Source organism: Cyprinodon tularosa, unplaced genomic scaffold, assembly GCF_016077235.1.
Source record: "Cyprinodon tularosa strain WSP-4 unplaced genomic scaffold, ASM1607723v1 ctg33, whole genome shotgun sequence".
Classification (NCBI taxonomy): Eukaryota; Metazoa; Chordata; class Actinopteri; order Cyprinodontiformes; family Cyprinodontidae; genus Cyprinodon; species Cyprinodon tularosa.
In genome coordinates this window covers 1,761,766-1,771,708 of record NW_024039041.1, presented here as the reverse complement: position 1 = coordinate 1,771,708, position 9,943 = coordinate 1,761,766, and positions in this window count along the sequence as shown.

The window sequence follows — 9,943 nt, the reverse complement described above, 5'->3', positions numbered from 1 at the left end:
TGTGGTTTCCTGTGTGTGATGGCTGGTTTCTTACCTGGTGTTTGCTGGGTGACCTTGGGGTTTCTACTTTCATGGCTGTTGTGACACAGCCTTTTGTAGCATTTGTGTGGTGTATGCAGGTTGCTGCTCATATGTTGTATGTCTGCTGGGATACACAGGCTTAATGCTAAGCATTTTCCCTCTTTTGCAATATCACTGTTTGCACTTTACATATGGATTTATGCTCTGTTTTTAATGCTGTCTTGGTAGTGTGCAGAGTTTTGAAAATTACATTAGCATTGGCTGCTGCTTTAGAGCCCTTGAGTAAAAGGCACTTAACTATTGGAACACTACCTAGCAAAGATTTTCTACCTTCATAATTTATTGCCTGTTTTAATAACAAAAAACTAAGCTTGCTATGGTCAAAGAATTGACACTTTAGCTTTTGGGATTCTGTGTTAATTTGTTCTTTTTGTTTGTTTTTTATTTGGTCTATTTATTGACATTGTGTTTGAGTAACTAACTTGGTTTGCAGTTTGTTTTGACTCTTAATTCAAATTAATTAACTTTATTATTATTGAGGTGTTTACAAATTGTCTTTTTAAATCCAATTCAAATAAAGTTTTACAGATTAGAAATTAGTCGATTTGTAAAACCTGGTATTTCTATATTTGATCTTTTTAAAGTCAGATCTACCTGGGTATTTTTAAGACGGAATCCCTATAATAATTTGGCATTGTTGATTTAGTCTAACAAAGGTCTGAGAAGGTCTAGCCTTCTGTCTCACCATCCAGGCTGTAGTTTCTCCCATGTTTCCCTAGTATTTGCTTATGTTAGTATTAAGTAGTGTTAGCTTACCATTTGATATGTAATGTGATATATTAGCAATCAAGTAAGCCATCGTACCTGTTTTCTTTCTCATTCAGTGGAATAAGAAGGTAACAACTACATTGTGTATAAACACAGCAATAAAGAAAGGACAAATAAAAGAACAGTTCACAGCAGCAACGTATTTCCTATCTTTATTATGAAAGGTTCTATATCATGTAATCTATATCATATCATCATAAAAAAAATAAATAAAAAAACTTGCCATTAGTGCAACACCACATCTCCCCATTCCATGACTTTGTCATGTTTATGGGAAAAACCAAAGTTCTATGCCACTCCAAATTATCTAAGCTGTTCTGAAACACCCAAATTAGAAGGATTGAATGAGAACAGCTATTTAAACCAACTTATAATGTGAAAAAGATCAACACTGTGCTGCTGGGTTTTCAGATAGCCTTGGATAACATATTAATTTACATGAACTGGGCCTACTGCACATCAGTCAGGAAAGGGCTATGAGGCCATTTTTAAATGTTTTCAAGATCCATTGTCTACAGCACATGGAACAAGATGTTCCACACATCTTGGATGGTGGTCAGAAGCCAGAGTTGACTCCTATACGGGCTAGAAAGACAGTGAGAGAGGTGAAACAGAACCAAAATAAGGCTACTGTTAGGATTAGTTTTTTTGGTTATGTGTAAGTCTATAAAACCCTAATATTACCTGCCTTTTAGGTGTCTAAAATAATGTCTTCCCAAGCGGTTCATCTAATTAGGACAGTTCTTCTGTCAGGACATACAAAGAGTGGATGACTCTTAACAGAGAGCTTCTCTCACAGGGCATTCGGAATTGACTTATAAAGAGTTTTTAAGGTTTGTGGCAAAAACTGAATACCAGAATATACAATCAAATATTTTTCCTTGGTAGATTTTCATATTTTTATTTCATTTGGGTATTTATAAACTGTTTCTCCATAGTTCATAATGCAGCAATAATGATCAGAGCAGGCTCTCTTTTCCTTGTAGCCGACATAACAATCCATTTTTCCTGCTTTTTAAAAAAATCTTTTGAGTTTAACTCCTTGATATTTGTTTGCTTTTCATAGGCAGACAGCTCTGCCGAAACGATAAAAGCTTGCATTAAGTGTCTATCTCCCCCCAAAAACTCCTGGATGAGCTTTTCTGACTGGTTGATGCTCTGGCATTGAGCAGCAAAAATTAAATTTTCTGAACTCTGAAAGCTCAGATGCTCGGACGCTCCGACCCCTGAATGCTTGTACCTCAGAACGCTCGGATACACCGCTGCTGACACACAGAAGCACTGCTGGACCTCTTGATGCCATCCCCCATAGACTTTGCATGTCAATCAGATGCTTTGATGCCCAAAACTTATTCAGTGTGAACACAGCTTTAGAACTCTGGATGCCGTCATTTTGATACTGACAAGACTGTATTAAGACCTATGTATTTATTTCATTTCATAAGTTTATTTCATTCAGGTCCAAGGATGGAGGAGAGAAAGTTGGGAACAGGAGTGATTAACAGGGCAAGACGACAGTTCGGTCTATTATGAAGTGGAAGTTTAGGAACAGCCATTTGATACCAAGTGATTCCAAAATATTTGTTAAATTAAAAACATTGCGTAACACATGCGTATGTAGTTGCATCCCTAATAAATAATATTAAAAAAAGCATTGATCAGCCTCTCAGAACAGAGCTATTGCTAGCATTGCAAGTCAAACTCTGATCACCTTATTGTAGTTTGCAGTTGGTTGAAAGTGTTTATTTTAGATTTCTTCTGCACATCTTAAAATATATCGGATACTGGAGCTTGGCTGGGGTAGTTGTATAGCTCACAGTGTATGTGGTAAAATGTCCCTTATTTTCAAGTCCAAAACTTAAAAAATATGCCTTACTTTGACCAAGTGAATAAGATGATCTGTAAATGGAATGAGTGATATTACCCTTAAAATAAGATAATTAGATATTGTGCCCTTGAAATAACAGACGGCAGTTTTTAGTTTTATTACATTGGCAAAGTGTCTCACTCATCTGCTTAATTCCAGAAAAATGCACTTAGTTTAAGAAAAAATGACTTGAATGATTTCAGTTTCTAGTTACACGTCGAAGACCTACCTGGTGAATATGGGATGTGCTGATGGCAACATTTCTATGCAGACAGCCCAGCAGTACACAATGGCTATGGTTACATGCACAAAATTTCATGATCAGATTAAAATGCATTCTGATTAAGAAATAAAAAAATAATCAGGTTTTACCATTTATATGAACATAGGAAACTGAAAAAAAAACTAAAATAAACAGGACTAAAAATGTGTCATGTAAACATGCTAAATATTGTCATTCGCCATAAAACAACTCTCTCAGTTGGATTATAATTCATTCCAATCCTGCCAGATTCAATCAGAATATTTGACTGTCATGTTACATGACACAGTTTTAGTCTGACTGGCTATTTATTCTTATGTTTCAGCAGTAGCTATGTACAAATCTACTGCTGGGGTCCATTGACACAGAGTGAGACGGACCCCACTTCTCTGGATGAGGCAGAAAAAGACTGCATTGCAGATACTCTTGTGGACAAAGGAAAGAAAAAATCATTTTTGGCCATAATGATGTATATTTTATTTGGCATAAAGAAGAAAAGTCTTCAACCTAAGAAACTGTCAAACACGTTGGTGGTAGCCTGTTGCTTTGGGGTACTTTTCACCTAGACCTAGAGAGGCTAGAGTTTTTTTTTTTTCAATTTGAAAATAAAGTTGTTACATTAAGAGAATAAAGTCATAAAATTACGAGAAGATAGTTGTAGCGTTACTAGAACAAAAACATAAAATTACGAGAATAAAGTCGTAATACAAGGACCAACAGACTGCTGAACTCACCAACCCATCGCGCTATACAACTTCTCACTTGGGAGAAGGAGGAGGTGATAGGAAGAGGGACAAGGGTCAGCACCCCCTGCTTGAACATCTTATGCAAAACATTATCTATTGTCACTCATGTGCAATATGTTTCTCTCTCACTGTGCAATAACACATGCCAACTACTGTGTAGCCGTTGTTATTTGTTTTACCCTATTTATAAGGTCAGTACATCTCTGCAGTACAAGTGCAATTCAATCTGAAAAACTCACATGAAGAGAAAAGAAAATTAGCAGAAATGCATTGATACAATTACTTTGTCTTTGGAGCTCAGACCTCGGCAGGAAACATAGAGCTTAATATTGATAGATATGCATGAACAGGAGCAAAGAATAGGGCTGTTCCCCCCCCAGGCCTGAAACTGGTGGGGGAGTGGAGATAGATAAAGTTCTTCAGTCTGTAGACTGCTGGTTAGCGAGACAGTATGCTGAGCTTTATGGGGAGATCCAGTGGACTGCATGAGCTGATACTAGAGCTTCACTCAGGGACCTGGAAGATGGAAGTCCAGTTCGATAACACAGGTTGAGAGAACCTGTCCATGATGGGCAAGCATGGAGCGACAGTGGAGAGAAAAAAACTCTGGAGAAAACTCTGGCAGAACCAGGCTCAACAGGGCAGTCTTCTGCCAGACCGGTTGAGATGATATAGGGAATGCAGTAAGAGTCCAGGAGGAATGACAGTCTGATGAAGCTTTAGCTACGATGGTGGAGGAGGGGCTGGAGGCGGGATGAAAGGCAGTCATCTGAATGAAGTTACACAACACTGCCTGTGCACAGGAGAGGACGAGTTGCGGATCGGAGGCCTTTTAAGATGAACTTTGGATGCTGATTGGCTTTCGTGGAGGTGTGGTTCAAAGCTGTTTGGCAGCTGTGTTGCAGCTGGTTGTGGGAGAGCAATGAGTTTCTTCAGTTGAACGTCCGCCTAGGCTCCATTAATCCAAGTCAACTACTGTGTAGTCTTCCCTTTGCTCTCTAGTGTGCAGATATTTTTATATCTAAAGGAAACATGTTCCAGGACATTACAACTTTTTCTTTTATGCTTTTTTGATACTATGTACACTTTATTACTATTTTATATTGTCTGTCGTATTTTTATCTTTAATGGCATCTTGCTTTAAGTATTTGTACCAGAATTTCCCTGAAGGAGTAATCCAAAGAGATAAATAATGTTAAGTCTATGTCTAAGTCTAGAGTCCTAAAGTCCCAAAATAACGAGAATAAAATTGTATTTTATGACAACTCTTAAAAGAAGCACCATCTTTCCTAAAATGAGGAATTTCGAGCGTCATGTGAAGTTATGCTTTGGCATCAAATTGGGTATTATGTCAAAGTGGACTCAGATTGCTGTTTGCTGGTGCAGGTTGTCAAACACAGGATGGTCGGAACTTGAAGCTTTCTTTTTGAAATGCCAACTACTGTGTAGCCGTTGTTATTTGTTTTACCCTATTTATAAGGTCAGTACATCTCTGCAGTACAAGTGCAATTCAATCTGAAAAACTCATGATGACGCATGATGACTTTAGTCTGGTAATTTGCCAACTTTATTCTCATAATTATATGACTTTATTCTCGTTATTTTACAATTTTATTCTTGTAATATTACCACTTTGATATCATAATACTGAGACTTTATTCTCATAATGTTATGACTTTATTCTGTATTTAAAAATAAAATCTCCAGCCTGTCCCCAATACTCGGTCTGACTTTATCACTGTAAACAGCACCACAAAAAAGAGCAATACATCTAAATTAGCACCAAAAACATAATTCAGCCTTCAGGGAGCTTGGCCTTGGGTACCTACAATTAATTAAATGAGACAACCGCGTAAGGACACAGCAAAAGTGGTGAAGAAATGGTTGGCAGATAAAATTGTTAATGTTTTTGTGACCCAGCCAGAGTCCTGAGTTCTATTCTATTCAATTAGAGGTTTGTGGAGGAAACTAAAGAACGGGATGATGTCAACTAGGTCCTCCAGTATAAGAGTTTGAGCTCATTGCTTAAGATGAATGGTTAAAAAATGCATTGTGTAAGGACCAATAAAGGCTTTTTTACTGATTATTGGTCTTGGTTCAAATGGAAGAAAAAGATAGGAAATGTTTTTTTTTTTTTCCACAATTATGCCTCCTGTATTGTCATATATTTGAGAAACCTTTTTCATTTCCAGGCAAGGAAAAAATTAGCCAGTGGTATGAATAGTTTTGGGCTTGATTATACATCTCATGGCCATTTAAATAACACAAAATATAATTAAGTTATATTAAGTTTTTCAGCTCATCAAGAAAAAAAAAATCCATGATTAGATGATTTTGATCATCTTGTTACTAGTGATGCAAAACATGTTCATAAAAGATCTACTTTCCAGCAATAATTGTAAAGATGGCCGTGTGGATTTCCATTTGAAAACAATTTATAAATAAGGCATCATAAATAACAAAGATGATGGTAGATTGTAAAGATGGTCACAAAAACACACACTATGAAAGACATTAAATATGTTATGTATGGAAACAGAGGGAAAGATGAAACTAAATAGTGATGAGGGAACAGAGAGAGTAGAGTGAAATAATGACATTTCTTTACATACGTTTCTGTGCTGGAAATTATTCCTTGCTCTTTCCCACATCTAAAATATCTTCCCTCCATCTATTATTCTATATACCAGTCCAACTTCCCTTTTTATTTCTTAACAGCATGGCTGCTTATCACGCTGGAAGTCTGCGCTGCGTTAATGTGGCGCTCTTCTTTGACTCACCAGCAGCAACAACCACAACCGATAAACACCTCCGTTTGCTCCTTCGCTCCTTTTCATCCTTCACCGTTTTTCTGCTTTGATTCAAGCTCCTGCGGTGACCAAAAAAATACGAACACAGCAGCGCAGCGTAGCTGACTGTCTGTGCTTCTAAATATACACTAGTTCACTCATCTCTTGTTATATTTTTAATGGCTCCAATGCACTTGTGCTGCAGAGTCTCCCTAGGCCAGATTCTTTCTATTGCCCTTCTTGCCTGTACGGCTCTTATCCCTGTCGCCTCAGGGCATTCACAGGCCTGCCAAAAGAAATCAACCCTGCATCGCTGGAGACAAGCAGAAACAGCCCCTCGCCCCCACCATCAGTGCTAAAATAAACCGCACACCTTCCATCTGTATCGTTATCCCACAAATATGCTTTTCAGGTAAACAGTCTGCTTAAAATCAAGCTATAACTTAAAGAATGTCTGAAATGTTGTTAAAATTATTATGTGCAAATGATGCGTCACAGGCATAGAGAGGTACAACTAGATTGTTAACAATTTTTTTTTTGCCCGTACAGAACTCCATTAGATTTAGCTCCATAGATCTGTTTCAAAATGGCTGCTTCTGTTTCTTCCTGGTGACCAATAATGCTTCTTCTTGGTGACCAATAACTGGGAATACAAAGAAATAAGAATTAATGCAACTATAGCTTGGGGTTAGAGTGTAAGCTGCAGAGACAAAATGCAATCAGGTTCTGCCCCGTGGCTCTGCCACTAGCATCAGGAAACCTGCGATCCTCAGAGAGCTGGAGATAAAGAGGAGGAAAGAATGGGATATAGGAAGCAGACAAAGATGTGAAGATGGGTAATAGGGAGGAGGATAATGGCCTGAAAATAGGAAAAATCTAGGTTGCACTGTTGCATTGGAGGGTTCCATACATCTGGTAGAGTGGCACATCCTCCTCTATACAGCTGTCGAAGGTTCAGTGGTGCACACTTTATCCTTTCTTGATCTGCCATTGATTTTACTCCAGCCCGGAATCTCTGTATTGTTTGAATGTTAAGATTTTAGCACTAGTAACTACCAGCTCTGTTAAAGGCAGGCAGGACAGTTGCATTCAGAGGAGCCTGGGCAGGAGGATGAATTATTAAGGAGAGAATAAGGTGGTGGGACATTTCCAGCGTCACCCTTGTGAATGTCATCCTGCTCAGTTGGTAGAGGCGCAGGAACGGGCTGGCTTGACAAAAATCGACAGTGACTTTCACCTCCCCCACCCGGAACCGGTTTAATCCTGATTGTAGACACTGCAGCTAGCAATTTCCAGAATAATCTGCGGCTTCAGTACTGCCCGCCTGCTTGCCCGCATGCTTTACCCCCGATGGATCTGCCGACTCTTTCCACCCCCACCTAAGCCTCGTGCCCCGGCAGCCTCCACGGCCCTCCAGCAGCATCGATAATATGGATGAGAGGAGAGGCCTGTGATTTGTTGAATCAGGGAATCTTTCCCCTTTGCATGTAAACATAGCTTTGAGGGACCAAGGAAGGAGACCTGCAGGCTAATGGCTGCTTATAAAATTATTATGATGAATTATATTCTTATTGAAATCTGAATTATAAGCCTTGGGTTAGATCAAAACAGAAAACACTGAAAAAAATGACACAGTGCAAACAAGAACATGTAAAATGGAATACAATAAACACACTGTATGTATTCTATGCTATTCAGAGAACATGAGAGAAATGAGATCAAAGTTCAAGCCCATGTCATCCACGTGCATTGGTCATATTTCAAATGTTTTTGAAAAGTGTAGTTTGAGTACATTCATTCATTCAAGAAAAAACAAATCCTGTAACGAACTTCTTCTTTTAAACAAAATTACTGCAGTTGTTTCCACCCATAAAAAGTCTTTAGAATTATTAAAACTAAAGTATTATCCTTGATTTATACTACCTTCTATTAATGTGGTCTCTGAACAGCTGACTTCATGTTATCCTTGGTTTTTACTTTCATACGACACAGAGGCCATCAATCCGGAAAGGCAAGAGACTATGTCATCTAAAAAAGGGAGATTCTCATGAATAATGAGATGGTTGCAAAAAGTGTTTTGAGCAAATTTTTAAAATCTGTAAAAATAAAATTTAAAATGTCTCTCATTATATTGTGTGTTATCCTGCTGAGTGTTTGAGAGATAAAATATTAATACAGTTACAAATACAGTGACAATACGAATAATTAAAACATTAAACACAGATCTAATAAGGTAGTAAAATAAAATCAAGTTGTCCATATTAGATTTTATTTTAATCAAAATTGAGATTCATTTATAAAAGGATTAGCAATGATAATTCCAGAATCTGCTGCAGAGTGTTTTAAGTTGACAGAACAGAATGATTTATCTCCAAGTTAGAAAAGTTAATACAGCAATGAAAGATGAATAAAAGTATAACTGAGGGCAAAGTTTGTGGTTGCAGTGTTTTGGTGACAAGCAGGAGGATAAAAAGGTGCCAGCATTCCAAGGACAGCTTATAGATGAAAATACAATGATGCACTAGTCTACAGATTGATCATAACAGACTCTTAACATGAGAATACAAAGTGCAAGAATAAGAGAGAGATTTTAAACCTTATTGCTCTATGGTGAATGGAAACCAATATGTATAGAGGTGAAAGTTTTTTTTTAACAACATCACGGTAATCTAACAGAGGCAGGGATGTCATCAAGACAAGATCATGTATTAGGAAAAAAACAAGATCTGTTTTGAAAGAAAACTCTACTTTGATCCTCAACTTATATATGACTTTAATCAGACACTAAACACTTAAAAGTTTTTGAAGGATTGGAAACATACAGACTATCAATATAAAAATGTCAAACAGACTGAAAAGTAACCTTGTGGTAAATCTGAGCCTGATGACAGACCAGTTTTAACACATTGTTTGCCATTTAAAAGATATATAGAAAATCGCATATGCCATGTGATAAACTAGTTTTATAAAACTGTTCACTAAGGACAGTATAAACAACCCAATCAAGGGCCCTGGTTAGGTCAAGGGAAAAGCAATATTGGAATCTTTCGTTTCAATAACCTTTTAAACAAATTCTGTGGTTTCTGTAACCGTATTTTTGTTTCCTTTTGTTGGCTATTCTGGAAGCTAACCATTAACTAGTTTTTCCAAAATGTTGGCCCAAATACAGCATCCATCGCCTCATTTGCGCATATTTACAAAGGGTAAATACACAGGAAAAATTACTCAAATTTTCATGGAATACAAATGTGTTGATATGATCTTCGTACTGATGACTGGATGGATTACTCCATGCCGTTCATCTTATCCACCTGCTTCAGCTTTAATTTCAGCAGCCCTCTAATGAGAACCAGATTATTCTTGGGCCAGTGGTGATAGTGTTCCAACGTTATCTTAGCGTTTCTGATTACCTGATCCTGACCTGTTCTCC